This window comes from Desmodus rotundus, chromosome 3 (genome assembly GCF_022682495.2).
Source record: "Desmodus rotundus isolate HL8 chromosome 3, HLdesRot8A.1, whole genome shotgun sequence".
NCBI classification, from domain to species: domain Eukaryota; kingdom Metazoa; phylum Chordata; class Mammalia; order Chiroptera; family Phyllostomidae; genus Desmodus; species Desmodus rotundus.
Window position 1 is genome coordinate 56,916,303 of NC_071389.1, and position 24,034 is coordinate 56,940,336.

Consider the following 24,034-nt stretch of genomic DNA (forward strand, 5'->3'; position numbering starts at 1 on the left):
GTTCAGATCAATCTTCTTAGAGAGTGGGAAATAATGCTAATTACTTCTGTTCTCTCCATACACCTGCGCAGAACTGCCCATGAGAGTGAAAATCAGTATAAGCTCCACCCCGTTCACCTCTGAACAGACGACGGGGAGGCCTGTATTTTTGGCTTTTAATACGTTTTGTGAAAATATGTAATAAATAATGTTCTCAAGTAAGTACAAAAGCATTTTGAAAATACATTTTTAAATAGAACAAATAAATTACTATAAATGCAACTGTAAAAAATGGGACATTTTTATTCAGAAACTTCTGATTATCACGTTAGCAGAAATTTCTCTTTTTAACAAAACTTTTGAGTGAGTCTTCATCGGATGATTCACTCATCTGGTGAAACAGGCAAATGTTTCCCCAACAGCAGGAGAACATCTGGGAAGAAGGTTACCTTCGGAATCAGTCAGGGTTCTCCAGAGAAACAAAACCAGTTTTATCTGCATCTGCCCATTACCTATCTAAAGAGAAAGATTTGTTATGTATTTTAAGGAACTGGATCACATGATTGTGGGGACTGAGAAATCCACAATCTGTAGGGCAAGCTGGCAGGAAGGAGATAATGCTGCAGTCTGAGGCAGAATTTCTTCTTTTGGGAGAAACTTCAGTTTTTATTCTTAGGCCTTTCAACTGATTAAATGTGGCTCACCCACATGAACAAGAATAGCCTTCTTTATTTAAAGTCAAATGATTATAGATCCTCACATCTACAATCTACCTTCACAGCAATATCTAGAATAATGTTTATTGAATAACTGGATACTATTACTTAGCCAAGTTGATGCATAAAACTGACCATTACCTGTATAATGGGAGTATATATATGTTTAATTTTGAACTCTTCTTTTTTTGCTTTATTTTCCTTAATATAATTAGTGCTTTTTAGATTTATTTTCTATTGCTTTGATTTTGCCAACTGGTGTTCTTTTTAGAAGTGAGATATATAAAAACATAATAATATAAATATATATATATATCTTCCAAAATAGCTATTTGTCTGTCTTAATACTCTCCTTTCTCCATATGTTGAGGGATGCATTGTTCTTTCTGCTTTAAATAGTCATTCCATTCATTATTACTATTTTAAATAAAGAGGAAATTACTCATTAACTTCTTTATGTCTTTATTATCATTATAAGTACTGATGATAATGGAGAATAAATAATAATCAAATGATGAATAATATGTATCAGAAATAAAATAAAGGCATTCTGATATTATGAACATGAACATAGTTTTTGATGCATAAGCTAATTACAGTGAGGATTTAATTGCTTTCTTTTTATTTTGAACTTCAGATATTATCTTACAAAAGCTTGAGAGTGAGTACTTTGCTTATCAAAATATATTCTCAGGTAATGCTTCATATATTTAAATGGATTTGCATTTTTTATTGATTCTCTTATTCTCCAGGCTTTAATAGATTTACTGAAATTAAGTAAGTTTCCCAACTTCAAGGAGTTGGTCTGGAAAATTTCGGTACACTCTCATTGTTCTAAAAGGAGAAAATCCAGTCACACAAATGCTCTCTGTGTCTATGTAAAATTCCTCAGTTTAACTTCATGAAATACTTCATTTATTTCCAGAGGTATCACGGCTTATTGCGTTTGGCCAGCTAGGAATATATTTAAAGTGAAAGTAGTTTGTCTTGGTGCCGCAACGGAAAACTTATTTCCCTTGTCTTTGCATGATTGTGATGCGGTGAAGACGATTAGGAAAAAAAGAGTAACGAAAGGGGCAAAACTCAAAGGCCTCCTGGCCTTACACATTTGTAGAAATACTGACAGAAAGGCACCATTCAAAGATGGTGCCCAATGTCCAGGTATGGAAAGTAGAAAAATATGTAATACATCTTTAAGATTCAGATTATGTCATAAGTAGTGATTGTGAAATGTATTAATCAGTATCACTCTAGGTCACAAAAGAAAAATATTTACAACATTTAAAAAAAAAAGAATAAACAGAGAACACTGAAGCAAGTCCACTCCCTTTGAAAGGCAGATTCTTATCTCCAAAGCATAACTGCTTTGCTTCAAATCTTGTAGTATCTTCCATGGCACATGTGCAACAACTGATCTTAAAAGACACATAACATTATGTGGCTGAGTATCTCTGGGAAAAAAACGCTGCTCTTAAGTTAAAATGCAGTTAGAGGCTTATCAGGTGATATTTATGGTGTATCTTGGGGGGATTATCATTTCTTCCATTAGTGACTAGTGCACCAGAAGCTAAACGTTTTATGCCTTAAAGAATTTATTATATTACCATTAGCTTATTATTATTTTATCCTTTTCTTGCAGTATTATCAGATACTAACTGCTTCTATTTCATCAAGTGAATCTACTAGTGTTGTTGCCAAATGCCTCTCTTAGGTTAGCATTTCTCCTAAAACAGCTTGGTGAGTGAGTCAAAAAGAAAGTTTCTATTCATTTTCCTACTATTTTTTTCTTCAAAAATATGTGAATGAGAATTTGTACCTTTTGTTTATTTCTTTGCTGAGCAGATATATCCATGCTTTGCTAAAATATAATTTAAATTATACAATGGAGCCCTGGCTGGTGTGGCTCAGTAGATTGAGCGCAGGCCTGTGAACTAAAGGGTTGCTGGTTCGATTCCCAGTCAGGGCATATGCCTGGGTTGTGGGCCAGGCCCCTAGTAGGGGATGTGCAAGAGGCAACCACACACCAATGCGTCCCTCTCTTTCTCCTTCCCTTCTCCTCTCTCTAAAAATAAATAAATAAAATCTTTTAAAAATAAATTATATAACGGCTATAATGTTGCTAGTTCCGCCACTATCAGCATCACCAAATCCATGGGGTGGGGGGGCCAGACCATTAGGCCACATTTGTATGAAAGGTAGTGTGAATATTTCATTTCAAAAGTTCTCTCACATATATGGTTAAGATTGTATTCTTTAGATACAATTGACTTTCAATCTGGGAAATACTTTGTTCAGAAGTATTTGATTTTTTTATTAATGATTTTTAGCTTTCCAAAATTGAGTTAAATAGTAGGACTGTGTCCAGAGTCATAAGTAATATTACCCTCAAAACAACTATTGCATGAAATTTGTTATGTTGTTAAGTCAGCTTATAGGAAAATATCATTGCTAATATTTCCAATCCATTGTTGGGATGGATGTAAAGATTAATTTTGAACACTTTGTGTTTCTTACATAGTTTGTGGAGAGATTTAAAAATATAACTTATTTTCCAAAAATTTACGGTTGTTGATATGGATTACACACATTATCATTTTTTCAAGTAAAATCCATTTTCACAAACACGGCGTACTAGGCCTATCATCAGCTGACCCCTGCCTTTCTCTTTGGTCTCTGCTGCTACCTTCAACCCACACCCCTCGCTCTTGCTGTTGTCCAGCCACATGGAATCACTTCCTAGGTTCTCGCTGTGTTCTGGCAAGTGGTGTATGTCATTCATCCTGCTGTTAAATTAAACAACAAGGCCATCAAATTGAGGTGGTTCTAATGCTTTATCAGCCTACATAAGCAAACCAAATCACAAGTCTATAAATGCCTCAAAGTTAAGAAATCAAAACCTAAAGACAATCAATCAGATACAGCTAACTGGGCTTCCCCAAATAAGGCAACTTCTTAAATTATATCCAATCAAATAATCTCCTTGGTTTGCTTCGATACCCACTCAATAAAAGCCTTTCCCATACTCCCTCTTACTGAGGCATTCCTAACCTCTTCTGGTTTGATACTGCCTGATTTGATGGATTTTTGCTCAAACTCTTGAAATTTTTAGCATGCCTCAGTTTATCTTTTAACACCGTTTATAATATTTTCCCCCCTTCTTTAGCTGGGTTAATTCATTGCCACTCTAGGTGTAATTATCAAAGTAATCTCCTCTGAAGAATACTTTTTCTCCTCCCAAGACTGAGTTAATTGTATCATCTTCGCCTTTCCCGAGCACTTTGTATTCACCTGTTTTTATAGTAGTTATCACTTGAAATTGAAGCTGTTTGTTGCTGAGTGTCCTTATTGTTCACTACTCTATACTTATCACCAAACATAGAAACAAAGCATTGTAGACAGAAAATCATTGTTGATTGGATGAATGAATGAATGAATGAATGAAGAGGTGGATGGATGGTCTTCAAGCTCTATCAGAATATGTGCTACACACACGGGCAGAGAGTGGTCTTTCTGCTCTATCTTTATAGCAAAGAATAATCTCTTGTTCTCATTTCCATTGTTTCCCTTTATTTTGATGTGTTTTCTTGAAGTGTTTTGAAGCCATGACTATGGGAGGTCTATGCCGATAACTGATTTAAAAACTCACTTAATGAAATGCGTTAAAAAACACATAGTAATATGTTTGGAAAGGTTTTCTTCATCCTCTTTTATCCAATTAGTGAAACATTTGTATCCATGAGTACCCCTGCTGTTAAGTGGTTAGCTTTCTCCTTTAGCTTTAATTAAGTGTCTTCAGTTAAAAGAGACTTTTAAAATTTGCTTTTAATCACAAACAAGTGAAAAATATCCATATTCCTTGGAGGTATTTACCCAAGTTTTCCAGCTATATTTAAACAAAACAGGTAGTTGAAGCCTCACCCTACTTTCTCACACTCACGATTTGACCTCTTGGAATCCTTGCTGGACTCCTTGGTTATAATTCACCAGGAACTGTTAGACTGCTGGTTTTACATTAACACACTTATACACAATTAAACTGCTACTCCACTGCTTCGAATTTCACCATACTTCTAGCAGAAGTGAACCTGCAAAAGAGGTACTGAGATTGAGAGAAATTGACAAAGAATGTCATGAACTATTTTTGAGGTTTGTTGCTTTGTATTGCTACTTCATGTGTTCTCACAGAAATGGATATTCTATAGTTCTTTCTTCCAAGAACAAAATCTAAATACTGTATCATTGCTAAACTGTTTGCAAATTTGGGAACTTTGTAATCCTTCTGAGGAAGTGAAACAGTTCTTTTTTTTTAAATTTAAACTTTATTGTGTTTTTTCCATTACCATTTAGTTCCCTTATCTCTCTCTTCCCCAAGCAATCACTACACTGTTGTCCATGTCCATGAGTCCTTTTTCCTTTTTGCTCAATAGCATCAAATATTAAAATGAACAAATTTTATTTAGTCTGCATCTTAAAACCGCTCAAGTAAAAGGAAAAACTTGAACATGACTTTTTAAGATGACTAACAATAGTGTACGGGATTGATATAATGAATTAGGTTTTTTTTAAATATAGCTTTAAATGAGACTGTAATCAAGTTTTAATTATACATTTCCCTTGGATATACTCAATACATATTCAAATCATCTAAAATTATACAACAAAATGTTTAACATGAATTTGGCTAAAACTTGAGACGAAAATAAATGAACACTACCCAGATGTGGTTTCTAAATAGTCCACGTATTCTCTGTTCTAACGTGCCAATATCATTTGGGGATTTATAATATCATAGTCCTACGTGAATCTTCATGTTGTAAATCACTAATCTACAATTCATTATTCTGCATTCAGATGCATTTTTGGATCATTTATCACTGATGTCTTCTGAGAAACTGTTATGTATGTAGATAATCTGTATACTTCTGATATCATTTTTGTAATGTTCTATTCCTTTCTCTGCTAATTATCTTGAAATATTGGCTTCTGCTTGTGTTCTTGATTCCCTATACTCTGTTATTATTGGATATCATTTCTGGGTTTTGTTCTTCATTATCTTTAACCCTTCTGAATATTTGGCCTCATGGATTATCCATCTCCATGAAATGTTCCCTCGATTCAATAACACTATCATGATTTTCTTATTCTGCTTCACAGACATCACTTCGTTCATATTCTTCTGAATCATCAGGACTCCAGAAGGTTTTTACTCAACTCTCTTCTGCACTTTTCCTTTCTTCCCATGGCTTCAATTTCTCTCTACAACTGCTATATCTTGAATTGAAGTCACTTTCTCGGTTTTTCTTCCTTAAAAGTTTTATGCATACATTGCAAATGCTTCACTGTAATCTCCACATAAAAATAGAATGTTCTTATTATGGCTCCCTTACAATTTTTGTCTCCCCAAATCTATTCTCTTCACCAAGATTATTGCAGAACTTTCTTCCCAGCCACCCAGGTTGGAATCTTCATAGGTTTTTTCTTTTCATCCTCACTCTCGAAATCAACCACAGTTTTGTTAAGATAGTCTTTGACAGTTGTCTTCTCTTTTATTTCCATTTACTGTTAGGAACTTCCATCTATTCTCTCCTCAGTTCTTCCCAGAGCCTCTTAAGTATTCTACATGCTGCATCCACATCTATCCACACTTCAGAACATCGTCCATTCTGTCACCAGCTATTTCTCTAATACCTCAGTTTGGCCATGGCATCTAATTATCTCCCCCAAAGCACTCCTTAGTGCCATGCTGCCCCCCAAATGTCCAGACTTCTTTTCAAAGACTGGTGAAAACTCTCTCCAAACACCTATTTCATATTTAACTTCTTATTTTTATCTTAGTGATATAAAATTTCCCTATGCTTGTTATTCTTATGTTCATTTTGTTCAATCTGGAATTAAGTTACCTGCTTTATTGCCTATCAACATGTTCTCATCCTAACCTCTAGTGTAATTCTTATATTTCCTTTTTCATGAAGCTTTCTTCAAACTGTATTCTCTTCTCTCCAGTCAATTTCTAACATCAGAATTAAACTTTCCTTCCTCTGAACTCACATAGGATATTGTTTATAGCTCTTTTTTAGCATTCAGTTTATCCTGAGTTATACCACAGTTAATTATTTGTATGTTACCACAACTAGATTATAAACATAATAACATTATTCATGTAGAAACTTCACAGATCCTAGCTGATGAACATATGAGCCAGTAACCACAAACTAAGTAGGAGTTACTAATATTCTTTTTCTTAGCTTCTCCAATCCCTTATTTAGATCAGCAAGTTCCACTGCTTACTGTGATGTTATCAGAAAATTCCAGTGGGACCTTGATGGTTATAAAATTGGAATAGTTACACCTTCTCTTACTATCTACAATAAAACTGTTTTGATCAAAGTCAGTGGAATTGGGGGAGTTGGGGATTCTACTGACTTATTCCACTTGGGCTAGACCACCCTTTAGTCAAGTAGGAAATCTGGTTAACCACAAGAACATGGTCTGAAAATTGTAAGGTTGTCTAGGCCCCAATCATATTTCTGAATTCAGAATAGAATTGAAATCTCAGAAGACCATTAGTGTGTTGTTCATATGTTGATCAGAAATTGGGCCGCAAAAACCTAGCTGAAGCAACGAGGCTCAGAGGAAAGCCAGAGACACCTGCCATGTTTGACAACAAGCTGAGAACAATAGCACAAATCTCAGAGCTAGTGTTTGAGTCACGAGGAAATTGAAGACTTACAATTCTTCTCTAAACACATGCCATATTATCTATAACTCTTAAAGATTGCTTCAATACTTATTATCATGTAACAAACCAATAGATTGCTGAATATCAATTAATTTCCGCTAAATTACAAAAAAATTACAAAAAATTACAAAACAAAAGAACCATATTTTTCACCTCATATGATTATCTGGTGTCAGCTGGGAATACAGTCATCAGGAGGCTCGAATGGCCTGAGGTGTCTAGCAGGGCTCACTCTTTGTGACTGGTAGTTGTAGGTGGAATTTTCTCAGGAGCTGAGCTGGGTCTGCCCACAAGAGTGCCTTTTGCACAGAGCGAGGCCTTCTCACAGCATGGCAGCTGGTTTCCAAGATCAGGTGCTTTAAGAGTGCCAAGCAGAATCTGCAGATCCGGATTCATCCTCAAAGTTACACTATGTCATTTCTGCTTTATTCTTTTGATCAAAGCAACTTACATAGTTAGCCCAGGTTCAAAGGTAAGGGAAATTGACTTCATCTCTCCATGGCAGAGGGACAAAACATTTTCGGACATCATCATTGATACACCATACTTATATAGTGGAGAACTATACTGTGCATACATTTTAACAAAAAACAAACACCCCCCCCCCCAAAAGAACAAACTAAAGAGCAGCTTTGGAACTATCATCAGAATATTATATTCCCATATTTTCAGTGTGGAATGAAATTATGCAATATAAACATTTTGGGGGAAACCACACGATACTGCTGAATTGTTAAACATTGTCAACTAAAATTGTGTGTGTGTGTATATATGTATACACACACACATATATATACACACATACACATCTGTTGTCATAAACTCACTTATTTTTATTTTGAATGTATGTTGAATCAATAATTTGTACTTTTTTCCAAAAGTCATTTGACATGACTTTTTAGCATAACTGTCATTGAATTGATGTTGATGTCTAGTAAATGACAAGAATATGCTCACTAACAGTAATATGTAATATGCATAAAATTTATTAGCTATAATTATAAAATGCATTTTAGTAGCTATAAATCTCAGACCACTGAATATAGTATATTTTCAAAGATACCTGAAATAATAATGCAAAACATAAAGTTTACATTTTTAATTTCCTAAATTTTATCTTTTGTTATTTTATTGCTTCCAAAATATCGTATCCAACCTAATGATTTAAACAGCTATTTCAAAGGCAAAATGATATACCAATTTGAAATCATTTGTAAAACATATTTTAATGGAAAAATTCTTAAAAAATAAGGGAGAGCTTTGCCCTTCAGCTGATAATTTTGCTCATTTGAAATTCATTTAAAGCACAAATTTTGATTTAGATTTTAAATTTTACTTCTCATTTAAGAATCTTTGAATTAATAAGAAAACTAAAATCAAAATGACAGTTGTCAAGCTATGAAGTGACTTCTTTAAATTATTTCCCTGCAGGACAATTCTGAGACTTATTGTTACCATGAAGTTGTCTGACAAGAAGAAGCAGCTTTCCCCTCTTTTCTTTCATGGGCTTTCATCACAAGCCACACCGAAAGGGTCCTTGTAACTCTAGATTTACATAAGCATTACAGCTGGGTTAATTGCTGCAACACCATTGGCCACTTGACTGAGAGGGATGCCAGTTTCTAAGTAGCTTAATTCTTGATTGATATTTTAGACCTAGATATTATTTTTAATATAACAGAGTAGGTGAACTCACAATAAAATTCTGTGTTCTGAAGAAAATAAAAATAAATTTTGGTTTCTAAAGGAAATTTCCTTTAAAAACTTTAGCTCACATACATTAATTTTAGATAAAGACTAACCTTAACAAACTCAATTGAATGAAAAAAATCTTATAAATTAATGTGGAATTGATTTCAGTTTTGGTCTACTTTCCTTTCTAAAGCCAATCAAGTGACAAGAAATAATAAGTCTCAAAATATACTGTATTCTTACATGTCTTTACAATTCAAAACAATCAATTCACTTTTTCTTTGTGTGTGTACATCTATAACTATAAGGATTACCAGATAGTTAATAGATAGGTGACAGATACTCCACCCTTTATATTGTCTTGTTCTTTTTTGTATCTTCAGAAGTCTTTGGTGACCTAACTAAGCATTTAATAGCACCTCAGTCCATGGGAATTATTATAAATCATTCATGTGGAATCTCTGATGTTAACCTATCAGGGCAAATTGGCACAATGACTGGCATTATCCAAAATAGGGAAAAGTCAGACTTTATGAGTATTATGACTGGCTTTGAGCAGTGAAAAAATAAATTTAATTAGTATTAAAAAATACAGTCCCTGTGGTTTACCTTGGCTTGTCTATGTGGCAAAATATCTTAGGCAATAAACTTGAATTTGGCATCTACAGGCATGACACAAAGCAGTGTGTGAAAGAATTCTATGTCCTATTCACAATGATGTAGTACGTGATGCCTAAAATTCTAAGCATAAAAATAGTTGTTAAATACAGTTAGATGAAGCCTAAAATACTTTGTCTATAAATATGAGCGCTGTTTTTCCTTACAAATAGAATTCTTGCCTTATACCGTTTCTCAAAAAGTAACAAAATCCCTACGATACCCACCTCCCCATCTTCTGCTTTCAGGAAAAGATTCTGTGCCTACATTGTTTTTCATTCACAGACACTGAATTTTCAACCTGAATTGTTTTGAAATACGAGTAATTCATTTGTCAATCCTAAACTCTAGGTATTGGCCAATTCATTTCATTAAAAGAATGCTTGGAGATGCCAAAAAGTTATTTTGTTAAGTGTTAATGTATCTTAGATTGCTAGGTGGGTGAAAGCAACCATTTAATTTTAACCTAATAGCTAGTCAAATATATGGAAGAAAATATTTAAATTAGTAATTTCAGTAAAATAGGTTTTTAGAAATACTTACTTGCTAAAAAATCCCTGCTATGCATAATTGTGATGACTCCCCAATTGTTGTATCTAGAGAAGAAGGAATTCATTGACTGATTCTGTGCATCTACAATATTGAAGAAATTTTCAGACACATACAGACATGTGTTTTCGTCACCTGGACTGAGCAAGAACTTCATTGCTTTACATCGTAGAACAGACAGGAGAATACAATTGTCTCTATGCTTGTTTCCACTGGGGGGGGGCACAATTTTGTAGCTATTTCTAGATGTTTATGCAATTCAACAGCCCATAATAGTTAGACATTAAAAAATATGAGATGATTTCCAACTTGATTTTAAAAATATCCAATATACACCTTACTATTTTTGTTCTATAGTCCTAACTAGCATTTTGTTTGTATAAAGCTTAAAGAACAGACTGTTTTGTATATTTGATTAAATTAAATACATGAGGAGTTTTAAGACCTTTTAATGTCAGTGTTAAAATGTTACCTAAGCATAGCTTTTTGATGGTTTTAATCATTAAGTCTTTTTTTCCCTAAAGCTAACCTGAATTGCTCAAACTGGGTTTGTGTAACTGAGCATTTGTCCCATGAAGTCTAAGAGTGACTAGACCAAAAGTCACATGGAAGTTAGCAAGACAGTGGGGGCCCAGCAAGAAGTGGCCTGAGGATTAGAGTTGATAACTCATGAGAGTCCACTAAACAAAAAATGTAATGTTATATTATGAACTTTGAAATTTTTGCGGCAATAAGGGGATCATACTCTGTGATGAAGTTATAAGAAATAATACCAAGGTCAGAATTAGGAAATAAAAGCAAAGTAGAAGAACATGCAGGAAAAAGTTTGAGTCTATTGGATCTTTCAAGGAAGAAAAAATATCCTCTATCCCCTGAATTAAACTGACATAAAATAGGTTAACAAGACGAAAACATACAAATTTTGTTAAATGTTTATATGGGAAAGTTCACAAGAGAATGAAGGCTGGGAAAAGTGAGCAGAGCAGAAAACTTTTATACCTCTTGGACAAACACGTATGATGAAGGGGCTTGGGCTAAGAGCGGTCAAACGTGGAGAAATGACTGGAAAGATAAGGGTTAGTTTAGCTAGTTTTTCTTGTACAGATTCTCTGTCTCAATTCCCAGTCTCTGATTATAACAATCCTTCCTTCCTCTTGGTACATGGAGGGTACTTTTAACCTCCAGTTTTATTTCTGGATTTCAGGAATCATAAAGATTTCAGAATGTCCTCTTGCACCAGATCTTTCTCAATTGCCCTTAACTCAAAATAATCAATATGCCAAAGGAGAATATTTTGGGGTGGCATATTCTAAACTCTACTATTCAATTTCTATTTTCTGGGTTCTCAGAGCAACTGAATATCATAAGCAATAAAAGTCTAGCTTGCAAGTGTAGTATTTATACAGTTAACAAGGGAAAATATAGAGTTGACTATTGATCAACATGGGTTTGGACTGTGTGGGTCCACTTACATATAGATTTTTTTCAATAACTGTATAGTTTGCCCTCCATATCCATGGGGTTTACATCTGTGTATTTAACCAACAGTGGATGGAAAACAGTATTTTTGATCCACTGTTGGGAATTCATAGATGCAGAGGCCTGACCTGCCCATCGTTCTGTGTCACTTTATGTAAGGCACTTGAGCATCTGCAGATTTGGGTATCCATGGATCCCGAATCAATCCTCCATGGCTATTGAAGGGACTGTAATAGAATATGGATAGCTAGCTCAAGGTGAAATTGTTGAATCACTGCCTAATTAGATACTCTTGGAAAATGCCCTCTCTCAACTTCTGCCTGCTCCTCTTCTGAGGGCTGGAAACCATTTGGAGCTGTAGCCATTTGTCCCAGAGAGAAAAGCGCCCAGAATTTTCAGCACCCACAGGCAATGCAGCCACCACTGAAGGACTGGTGCCATAGTGGAAAGGCCCAGCTGCCTTGGCTTGATATTGGACAAACTTCAACGTGATCTATGCTTAGGAATTCTCTGCACCTGTGATTTCATGTTGCTTGTTTTCTTGGCCATCCCCTATCCTATTTTTCCCACTCCTGCTTTCTCCTGAGAACATTGTACACAAATTCTATTGTCAATGTTGTCTTCTAGGAAAACCAGATGAAACCGTCTACTAAATAATTAGGAGTATACCAGCAACCGAGTTAGAATTGTAGACATAAGCCAAGGTCAAATGTTAACAATTCACTATGCAAATGATGCTCACTGCGCAGCTATGGCTTCCATTAGGTGTTTCTCAAAATTCAGTTTGAGAATGGCTTGCATCGGGCAGGTATTTAGCCCTTGCCACACATCTCGTGAATCAGAGTCACTGAGGCTGGGAAAAAGAAGTAGACAACTTTAAAGACAGGCTTTATGTGCTGTTTATGCATAGAAGTTTCAGAAACTCTGATCTAAGCCATGTATGAAAAGCAGGTTTACTTCACAGCTCGCAGATGGTCGGAGCTGCTATTTGTGGCATTGTCTAGGCTAGTTTTAGCAGAGAACCAGACAGATCTGACGTTATCTGAAAGTGTACACACTGTCTGCCAGGAATGAGTCAATTTCTTAGAGATAATAAACTTACTTCAGACCCTTTTTAAGGATAAGGAATCTAAGATCTGAAGAGGTTAAGTGATTTGCCCAATAACCTGAAAAGGCTGTCTTCGGACGGAACAAAGGTCCGGGTTATCTAATTCCCAAACTCTTGTGCTCCTCTTGTAGCATGTGTCCATATGACCACTGTGGAGTTAAAGCAGAATAATAATAATAAAAATAACAACAACCACAATGCTTGCAATCACAGGTAAAGTTTTGCCTATGAATAACCGATATTTTAGCATGCGTGTACACACACATACCTGCTCCAATGAGAAAAGATGATTTGTTTTATGCATATTTCTCGAGTTTTCCCTTTCATCATACCATATCTATCACATAAGGCTGATTCAGATGGCTGCAGAAGCTAGGCACAGAGGAGCTTCATTTGGGAATATTTTCATATGAATATGGCTTTGTCTAGAGTATATTAAAATATCTAGTAGGTTAAATTAATTAAGTGATAGACTTGTAAACATTATATACAAATAAATATCAAATCCTTGGAATCATGTGCATGAAGTAAGCATTGACTTCCTAAATTGCTCACTGTTTAACCAGTTGATTTGTTATCATGTAAACAGAGCTTGAGGATTTATAGAATCCTATACGTGACCACATTGCGTTGAAAAACACAAATGTTTGGTTGGTTATCTCTTATTTTTTAACACCATTGCTTTAACTGCATTAATGTGCATCATTACTGTTGCATATATAATTTTAAATTTGCACATTTATTCATCTATTTTTAATCTAAGAAATAAATAAAAAAATTAAAAAATTGAATTATTTCTTATACTTTGTTTTTAAAACATTCACTAGATTTACTTAAGAAAAGTAAATTGGCTGGTAACTTTGATTTACTACTATAACATAGTTATACTTTTATTTTATATGAAGTTAGCATTTACAATGTTTAATTTTTACAGTTTTAGGTAAGGTTTATTCAGTTAAGGCTACATTCTCTTCTCACGTAGAGAAATATGATGTTTGTATGTGTTACTCTTTTGGGGTTGTGCTGCAGATACTAAGCTGCTTGTATTAAAATGCCCACATTTAAAATGAATAATTCATGATATTTTGTTTTGTGTAGTTCTTAAAGTACCTCATTGGATAAGGCACTGTTAATGTGCTTATGATATTCCCCCCCCCCCTTTTTAATGGCAACAGCAGCAAACCACATACTAACTGCAATACACAGCTATTTTTATATTTTTATGCCCCGGCTATAATCCAGAATCTTTAGAAATTGTCAATAAATTGTCTATCTCTGGAAAAGCACAGCTTTGTCTAACATAAGTTTATTAAGGTGTGTAGCTATGCTAAGTCTCATCGTGAAGAATCTCTATCAAGTGAACATTGAAATCATATTATTGCTATTGCCACTATATACAAATGTTCTCTTTATTCTATAGATTGTAGTGCTTATTTTTCTACAGAACCTTATACTATTACTCCAGTGGATAGGACTTTTATCTTTGTTTATACTCTGCAAATGGTTCATTTTCTGACATTAACTTTGTTTTAGGTGTTAAGGAAATAAATAAAAAATAAGGCATGTTAGTATAACTCTTGTTCCCCTGCTTTCCTTCTGTTATTATTTACCATTATTTTTTTCATTTTTATTATTCATTTTAGATGTGTGTATATTGTACTATGCAATTATCTATTGAATACTTATAAAATACATATACTTTTAACCCATTTATTTCAAAAGCCACAATAGGGTTGGTTTGTTTGTTTTTACTGGATGGATTTAATTCAAATACTAAATCCAATGAGTCTCCTGATTGTTAATTTGGGAGATAAAGGTACAGTTTGGTACAGTGGAAAGATCTAACATGGGAGGCAGATGGCCTTATTGGGGTTTGAACGCTGTGATTAACCTGTGGACTGTGGGACTCCTCATCGCCTCCCCTCTGCTTCATCACTTATAAAACAGGGTCTCTTATAATAATACTTCGTGCGAAACTGGGTTATGATTCCCCAAAGTGCTCAGGCCCTAATCCCTAGAACCTGTGACAATGTTACTCCACATGGCAAAGGGGACTCTGTAGAAGGAATTAAGACTTCAAACATTAAAATAAGATTATCTTGGATCATTTGGGTGGGTGCAACATAATGGCATGGGTTCTCAAGCTGAAGAGAAAGGCAGACTGGTCACAGATCTGATGACAGAAGAGGCAGCAGCACAGATTTAAAGCAGAGAGAGACTCAACACACCAATCTGATGTTGGAGGTAGAGAACGGGAACTGTGTGTGTCCGGGGGAATGCAGACAGCCCTGGTGGCTGGGAGCAGCTCTCAGCTGACAGCCAGCAAGGAAATGGGAACTGCAATCATAGAACCAAAAGGAACTGAATTTTCCTTACAAATGAATGAACAAGAGCCTCCAGAAAGACATGCAGACTGTTGATACAGCCTTGCAGAACTATAAACTAATGCATTCGTGTTGTTTTAAGCCACTAAATTTGGGTTCATTTGCTATAACAGCAATAGACACTAATGCAATATACTTGAAGCAATTGTAAACTGAATCTGAAAATATTTTTCAAACTTCAAAGTCTGGATTCTGTTCAATAAACATTGTTAAGAGCTAGCTACTGGACACTATGTTAACAGGAAAGACAAGTATATAAATAAATAAATGAATAAATAAATAAATATAAATCCCCTCTATGTCAAATGCATCTGTTGGAGGTGAAACGTAAGAAACAGTGAGGGCTTAAATGAGGAAGCTTGGTTTCTACAGTTATGAATTATCTTGCATTTTAAATTCTCATTAAGAGGAATTTTTATATTTTTAATAAAGCAGAAAACTGCTTTCTATTTTTTCTCTAAAATTGTACAAAAGTATATTTGTGTACGAAATTCCTTTGGTAAATGCCTTTATGGGCTCTGGATAATGGCCCATATATAATTAGTTAAAAAATGTTTTTCCTACTTTCTATTCCAAAACTGTAAACACTTTTTGAACTCCTGAGCTCAAGTGATCAAAAGATCTTTAAGGATGAGGTTTTTGTCTGTCATTGTAAATTGTTGAAAGCTAACTTATCACTACAACATAGACTTGCCTTCTGCACCCAAAATCACATGGAATCATTTTTTCTTATCATAGTTAATTTTGCATGTTAACTTACTTAGGCTATTGTGCCCATTTTGGATAGTGCTATGAAGGTATTTTGTAGATATGATTAACATTTCAATCAGTAGACTTTGAGTGAAGCAGGTTTACTTCTCTAATGTAGGTGGGCCTCGATCAGTTGAATGTCTGAAAAGAAAAAAACAAGAGTCCCCGGAGGAACAGGAAACTCTGCCCCAGGCTGCACTTGGATTCAGGACAACCACACCCACTCTGAGCTCGCCAGCCTGCCAGCCTGCTCTGCAATTTCGGAATTCTGGACCCCACAGTCATGAGAATCCGTTCCCTAAAATAAACCTCTCTAGACACACTCATGCTATTGGTTCTGCTTCTCTTCGGAACTGCGACTAACACAGTGTTTATAATAGATGACAAACTGTTCTGTAGAACATAGTCACTCTACTGCTATCTTTGTAAAATGGCACAATCTTTTGGTATCAATACAATTTCCTTGTATAGAAGTATGGATAAGTAAAATAGGAAAAGGGCTTTTCTCATTGATAATAAACATTAGTCATTCCATTAAAGTAGATTACTAATAGAATAATTTAGAGTCATAAAGGAAATAATTCTTTAAATCTGGGTGAGAGAACTAGAATCTCCTGAAAGATACATATGATAGAGTGAAACATAATTTTTTAAAAATCTGATTATTATTGAATATATATTTCATTTCTGAATGTTCCTACTTATTACTATAAAGGTTTCCCATGAAAATAATGCCCTTTATTTAGCATTCTTGATTATGTGTTATGCTTACAGCCCCATTATTTTATTTAATCTAAATATAACTATGAACTAGGCATTATTTTCCCTATTTATGATATAGAAAGCTAATTTATAGAGAAAGTACATGGTCTTATAGTTAAAAGGGAGAGTCAAAAATCCATCCTATGTATGTCTCATTTAAATGCTCTGTTTTTAACCAATGATTTCTTCAGCATAGTTTACACATTAGAGGTTAAAGAACATTTTATCTACGTTAACTTGTATGCTTTGCATATACTTATCCTTAATCAGTTATCGTTATCTCAATATCACATGCTTAATGGATAGATACATCACAATTCCTTTGGTGGGAAAATAGTAGAATTTCACTGTTAGATTTTGAGTTTACATGTCCCTTCTCAAAAAACACCGGAGCTCTGATGTTCTGCATTTCTTACTTAGTTTGTTACATTTGTTACGCTTTTTGTTTTACAACATGTAACCAATTGCTACATTTTTAAAGATGTTGACAGTAATAATATTTAGCGTTTCACTGAGAGCTCTCTCTCGGGATACTCTAGAGTGCGCTGCACAAACAAACGCCACGTCTCAGTGGGTTAAAAGAAAGTGCTGTGTTTGCTCCAGACTTGGGTGCATCAGTAGTCACTAGGGAGGCTTTGCCCATCACAGTCTTTCAGGCACTCAGGCCAACACTGCATTAACCATCTCAAACTTTGCTGGCTAACATGGTGGAAGAACAAAAAATAATTCTTCAGGGGGAGTCTCAAACTAACAAAATTTTTCAGATTGGAATTGGAAACTATCCCTTTGACTTATAAATCATTTTGCAGAACTTCCCACTTGACCACATACCACCACAAGGGGGCCAGGGACTATTTGTATTTGGTATATAGCACAAGTTGTATTAACAGTTCTAAACCCTGGGTGGCATAGCTCAGTGGATTGAGCGTGGGCCTGCAAATCAGAGGGTCACTGGTTGGATTCCCAATCTTGGGCAACTTCCTAGGTTGCAGGCCAGGACCCCAGTTGGGCAGTACGTGAGAGGCAACCACACATTGATGTTTCTATCCCTCTCTCCTTCCCTTCCTCTCTCTAAAAATAAATAAAATCTTTAAAAAAATTATCATAAGAAGAAATTATTTACAGCAATCTTTCCCACACTGTCTGTCCTTAGAAATATGAGTATCCTTTACAATGTTTAAAGTTGTTCATTAAAAAAATGAAATGTTCATGAGATAAATTTGGGGCAATATTACGTACAAGGTCTAATATATTAAGGATTATGGGAAGTCTTTTAGTACAATATCTGTAATTTTTTAGACCGATATACCTCACAGTTACTTAAAAATGTAACTTTCTATTTCATGAAATACAAATTAACATTTTAAAAAACACTAGTGTTGCACAGGACAGTTTTATAAATTCTAGCTAAGAGTAAGAGGACAGTGAGTGATTTACTGCAAGTTCACAACTGACACTTTTTACATGGGTCACTATCTGATCACAGTCAGTGTCCATGCGAGCACACTCACTTGGTGGGAATGGATTACAGGAATTTTTAGGTCCAGATATTCTTGTGCACCGATTTTTAACTGTCACCACGAGTTTTAAATAACAAAGCCATGTGCAATCTGGAAAAATTGAATAGCGTCTTTGTGAATAGTATAAAACCTTTCATGAGTGGTACACATCCTTTTATTCAAAATGATTATTAAGATCCACTTGTTAAACTTTTATTACCATTAAACAATCCTAGGGACATTTTTATTTTGTTAATGGATTGTGTTTTTCCACACTAATTATTAAAGTGGACACTAAAGAGTCAACATTCTAAATGAATGTGTGGAGTGAAACTAAAGGCCAGCTGCTTAAACAATTTAAGACCCTAAAAGTAAAGACTCCTACTATGCAGTTAGTAAAGTTTATATGTTCAGCTTCCCCCTGCCCCACACATCCTTTATTTTTACTTATCAGAACTATCAAGAACATAACTTTAGCCAGCTCTCCGTTACGGCTCTTTTTCATTTTCCCTTCCTTCTCCTCACTTGGTTTACTCCTTATAAAACTGCAGCATTTAACTGAAGTCACTTCTTCATGTATAACTTCACCCTCCGTCTAAATTAGGTCAGGTCCTATTTGTATGTACTATTCATCTAGACGTTATAATACTTCCCACACTTTAAAATCACTGTTTATTTGTATGATTGTTATAACCAGCTCTGTAATCTCTCAAGTTTGTAATTGCTAGTAAAAGCAGGACCTTGACAGCTCTGCACCCTGCCGTATCTCCAGGGCCTTGCGCAGACCGGCTCCCAGGAGGACTTCAGTAAACCCGGATGAAGAAAGAATGAGAAACTGGACACAGGCTGATTCTGTGCTTGTACATGCAACTTAAACTTTAGGCTCCTACCTGCAAGCTCTATGTCTTTATTTTCTTCTTCATAGTAAAATAATTGAGCACGTAGATATGCATAAAAGTATGAAGGGAAAATTTAAAAAGAAAAGAAAAATGAATAAATGAATACATCTTTCCATTTAATATATTTGCATTCAACATTAGAGAGTAGATCTGCAGATATTACTTTTGTTTCGCCTTCATGGACAATAGTTAATTGCAATTTACAAGTAGATGTGAATCGTATGTGGGAAGAGGTATATTTTAACTGGATTTATTGAGTTTAATGCTCATTATCCAAATGTAACTGAGCAAATACTGATTATAATAAAGGAAGTTTAAAAATTTTAAAGAACTCCTACATTTATCCGCTTTTAGATCCATTCACCAGGGAAGAACAAAATAAATATGACTCAGAGAGTTTGTTTGGAAAAATTCCAAGGGATTAAGAGTACTACTTTTGTTTGCTTGGTTTGTTTTGTTTAGGTCAACAACCATCAGTTAAGAACTGCTGTTGTTTGTTAGGCCACAGTAAATTAGACCAAATAAAACATTTATTTCCTACTGATTCTAAAAGTGTCCAGTTGAGTTTCCTGAGAGTAAAGGGACTTGAAAGTATAGATTATAAGGAGAAAATAAAACAGGCCTGAAAAATAGAATTTAATACATACCATTTGCAAAGCTGAGGGGGAAAAATGTTAGTATGTGGAGTTTAATACACAAAAACTATTTCAGGAGAACCATAACAATTTTTGGAGGGTAAAAGTAATTCTATAAAACAGCCACTCATCGATAATGATTTTGTCAATTGGCTCTAAATTGCAGTAAAGTCTGATATTAATCAGGTTTATTGTTTAGCTAAGCCATTTTTCACTGAAATGGGCAACTTAATCTACAATGAGTTTGTTTTTCCTTTTGTATGGTTTGAGATGTTTATTTTCAACTTTAATATAACCAGAACACATTAAAAGAAAATATTAATTTAAGAGATATCTTTTCATTAGATTTAAAGAAGAATATGGTGTTTGGTATTCTTTAATATTGTGGCTCAAAATATTTGCAGAAACTTTGTCCAGAAGACATTAGCTTGATTTTGAAATCCTTAATTTCCAAGCATTTTGTAATTCTATTGTGTGTAACCTCTTATAGTTCAGGTCATTTTTGTAGATCCCAAATTCAATAAAACTGAATATCTAAAGTGAACACTAGAAGAATATAGCTATATTTTTCCTTAGCTAAGAAATTATTAACAATGAAATGTCTTTTCTTATAAAATCTCTCATTAGTTTCTTTAAGTAAATGTTTTCATTTATGATACTAAATTTGATTTTCTTTTTTATTGAAAGTAATCTATATATTCAAGTTATAAATTTAGAATGTCAAATTAGATTAAGCTTGCTGAATAAAAATACAGTTAAATGAAAGTTTATATGATGGCATTTTCTGTAATATCAAGAATATTAAAAAAAAGAATATTATATCTTCAGTCTGAGCAGAGTGAGCACAGGAAGTTTCCCAAAGCTTGCTAGTTAAGCAATGATAAATAATGACATCATTTTTCTATAATGAGATACAATGTAATTCAATAGCACAATTATATATTCATAACAAAGTATAGAAAATATTGAATTTTTAAATATATATAAATATATAAGTAGCTTTCCTTAATATAGGCCTTGTCTTTTACTGAGATAATTTTGTCAATGGTACATTCTAGGCATTAGGATATGAAAGACTCACCTCTAGGTCTTCAAAGAGGATTAATTCTGAGATGGACCAAGGAATAACATAATGCATAGGAACTTATATTTTAGTAAGACACTGCATTAATATACGGAGTTGTACAAGGAATAAATAAATTGCAAATGAACAAAAATAAAGGCAGACACAATGTTTGCAGCTCCTCTCATAATGCTTTCACTTAATTATGTATGGCCCTGCTTCACTCACTTCCTAACAATGTATATGGAATCACATACCTGGAGAAGAATCTCTTTAGGAGATGCCTCTTGTCCTTGGAAAGTTAACTAATGTTCACTGTGAAAAATCAGAGGAAAGAAGGAAAATAAGAGCCGGTAAAATGTTTGGTCCTGGCTCTAGTTTAATGGACATAAGACAAAATGTATTAAAATATGATGTCCACAATATTCCTGTCATTCTGCTAGCAAAGAGCCTTTGGCTTTTGGCCAATTAACTGTTTTTTCTTCCCATTGCTTAGTCCCTGACTTCCAAACCCTTCCCCTTCCTTGAAGCATGTGAGAAAGACACAAAAATCTCCCATGTGATTACTGGGCAAACTCACTTTACAAATGTGCTGTTGCTTTGGGTCATCTGACGTGGTCACTGAGGCACGCGCATCTCCAGAGTTTTGAGGTTTCTTTACAGGGTAGCTCCACTCATCAGGTTGGAAAATTATGTGAAATTTTGTGCCAGTCATAGATAGAAATAAAGAATTTGTCTGAAAGTGTTTCTAGCCTTTGTGTATTTCCTGGAATGCTAGTATGCTCTCTCAATGATTTAGAGATTTTAGGTTCTAATTACTTTTGTTCTTATTTAAGTATGATTAATTTACTTCATAAATATTTTTGTGTGTTTTAAACAAGCTTAAATTATGTATGTATACACATATATACACACACACATATATATACACACATACACACATTAAAACATTAAGCTGGCAGAGAGGCTTTCTTTTTAATTTTAAACACTACACAGGGTGAAACTACTCTCTTTGAATTGATAGCGATATTAGGAGAAGTCAAACAAAGATTATTACATGTATTCCAATTTAAGCTTTTTATTCATTTCCCAGTAATTGCACTTCAGAAGCCTCAAAGATGTGTTCTCAAATTATAAGAACCTTGGGGAAATTAGCCAGTTTTGTACTAATAAATTAATGATAGCATTGAAATAACCTTTTCCAAGGTATCATAAAAGGCTGTGGCATTGTTCTACTTTCTTAGGTATAATATAAGTTTTTAGCTAACCTGGAATAAAATCTGCACAATTTCCTTTTAGAAAAACATGTCAGCTTAAATTCTCTGAATGGCACTCCATTTTGTGTTCCTAATAGCAAGGTCTTGGTGTTTCTTAATTACTTCCCCGATTGCACAGTGAGTCCACCCTGTTGGCCATGGTATTGTTAAGTTGTCCTTTGACAATTTGCATTTATTGAAGGATGGGGGTGGTGGTGGGGTGTGTGTGATATTATCAAACACAGTGGTTTAAACTCCTCTGCAGAAAACTGTTATCAACTTCTATTTCCTTCCACAGAGAATCCTTTTGTTGAGGTTACACCATATCTTCCTTTCTTGCTTCTCATCATTTCATTAATTATACTGCTTTATTGCAACACATTATTCTTGTAGGATCTTCAAAAGATACTCATGAATTAGCCAAGGCAATCTGTCTTTGTAGAGTTTCTATTTTATTTATTTCTACTTTATTTGTTTTTAGGACATGAATAATGTAACATGTATAAAATAACTAAAAGGCACAATAATTTGGAAGAAATGATTAATTTCAAAAACTATGGCAAATGTGAAAATTATCAGACTCTAATGTATAATTTTTTCATTTTCATTTTTTATTTTCATTGCACTGTATTTGGTACATAATAGGCAATTGATAAATATTGATGAAATGAATGCATGAAGATGGACAACAAGAGGAAACCTGATCTAAACTTAAAGGGAGCAATTATTCCATCAATGAAATTTCATTGTAGGAGTGTGTGACATGACAAGAGTATATAAAATATACGCTATAGAGGCATGAAATATGCAAATTTCCAAAAATTTTATAATCTATTTAAATACATAAACTTCTCTAGTCACTGTTTTGTTCTTAGTAATCTTTATGTGCTGGGATCATATTTCCAAACTCAAGAGTTTATGAAGAAGATGAGCTATGTATGTAACCTAAAATAGAAAAATAATAGAAATTGGTGATTTTTTTTCTTGTGTACATTAATTATTTATTGAATATCTGTTGGGACATACACCTATACTTGGCATCATATAGGATATCAAATATAGTTAATAAATCCAGGTGATATTAAAATAATAAACATTTATAAACAGGCTATACATATTATAAAAATTTTGGTCTGTTTGAATTCAGTATGGCTTCATTTTAGATTTATCTAGCTATTTGATAAAAAATAGTCTATAGCAGAGTGGTGGGTTTAATTGTGTCCCATAAAAAGGTATGTTCATGTCCTGACTTTCTGTGAAAGTGACCTTCCTTTGGAAATAGGGTGTTGGTGGATGAAATCAAGTTAAGATGAAGTCATACTGGATTTGGGCCAGCCCTAAACCCAGTGACTGCTGCTTTACAACAAAACAAAAATTTGGGTGCAGAGATATGGACAGAGAGAAGATGGACATTTGAACACAGAGGCAGAGAATGAAGTTAGGCTGCTGCAAGTCAAATATGACAAGGATTGCCCACAACCACCGGAAGCTAGGAAGGGGCAAGAAGAGATCCCACCCCAGAACCTTCAGAGATAGCATGATGCTGCTCACACCTGTATTTCAGGTTTGGAAACTCCAGAACTGTAAACGAATACTTTTTGTTGCTTTAAGCCACCTAATATATGGTGTTTTATATGGCGGGCCTAGGAAATTAATACAAAGAGTTAAAACAGGAAGAAAAGAAATGTGAACAGAAGGTGAGATAAAGGTAAGGTAAAATACATAAATGAGTTTTTCACTCTGGGAAGGATAGATCTGTAAATTAATTCATCTGCTGATAGTCTAGGACCATAGGAAGGAACACGTCTTCTAAAGCCTCAACAAGGCTCACAGAACTTTCCAATTTTAAACCTTCTCCTTGATTCCA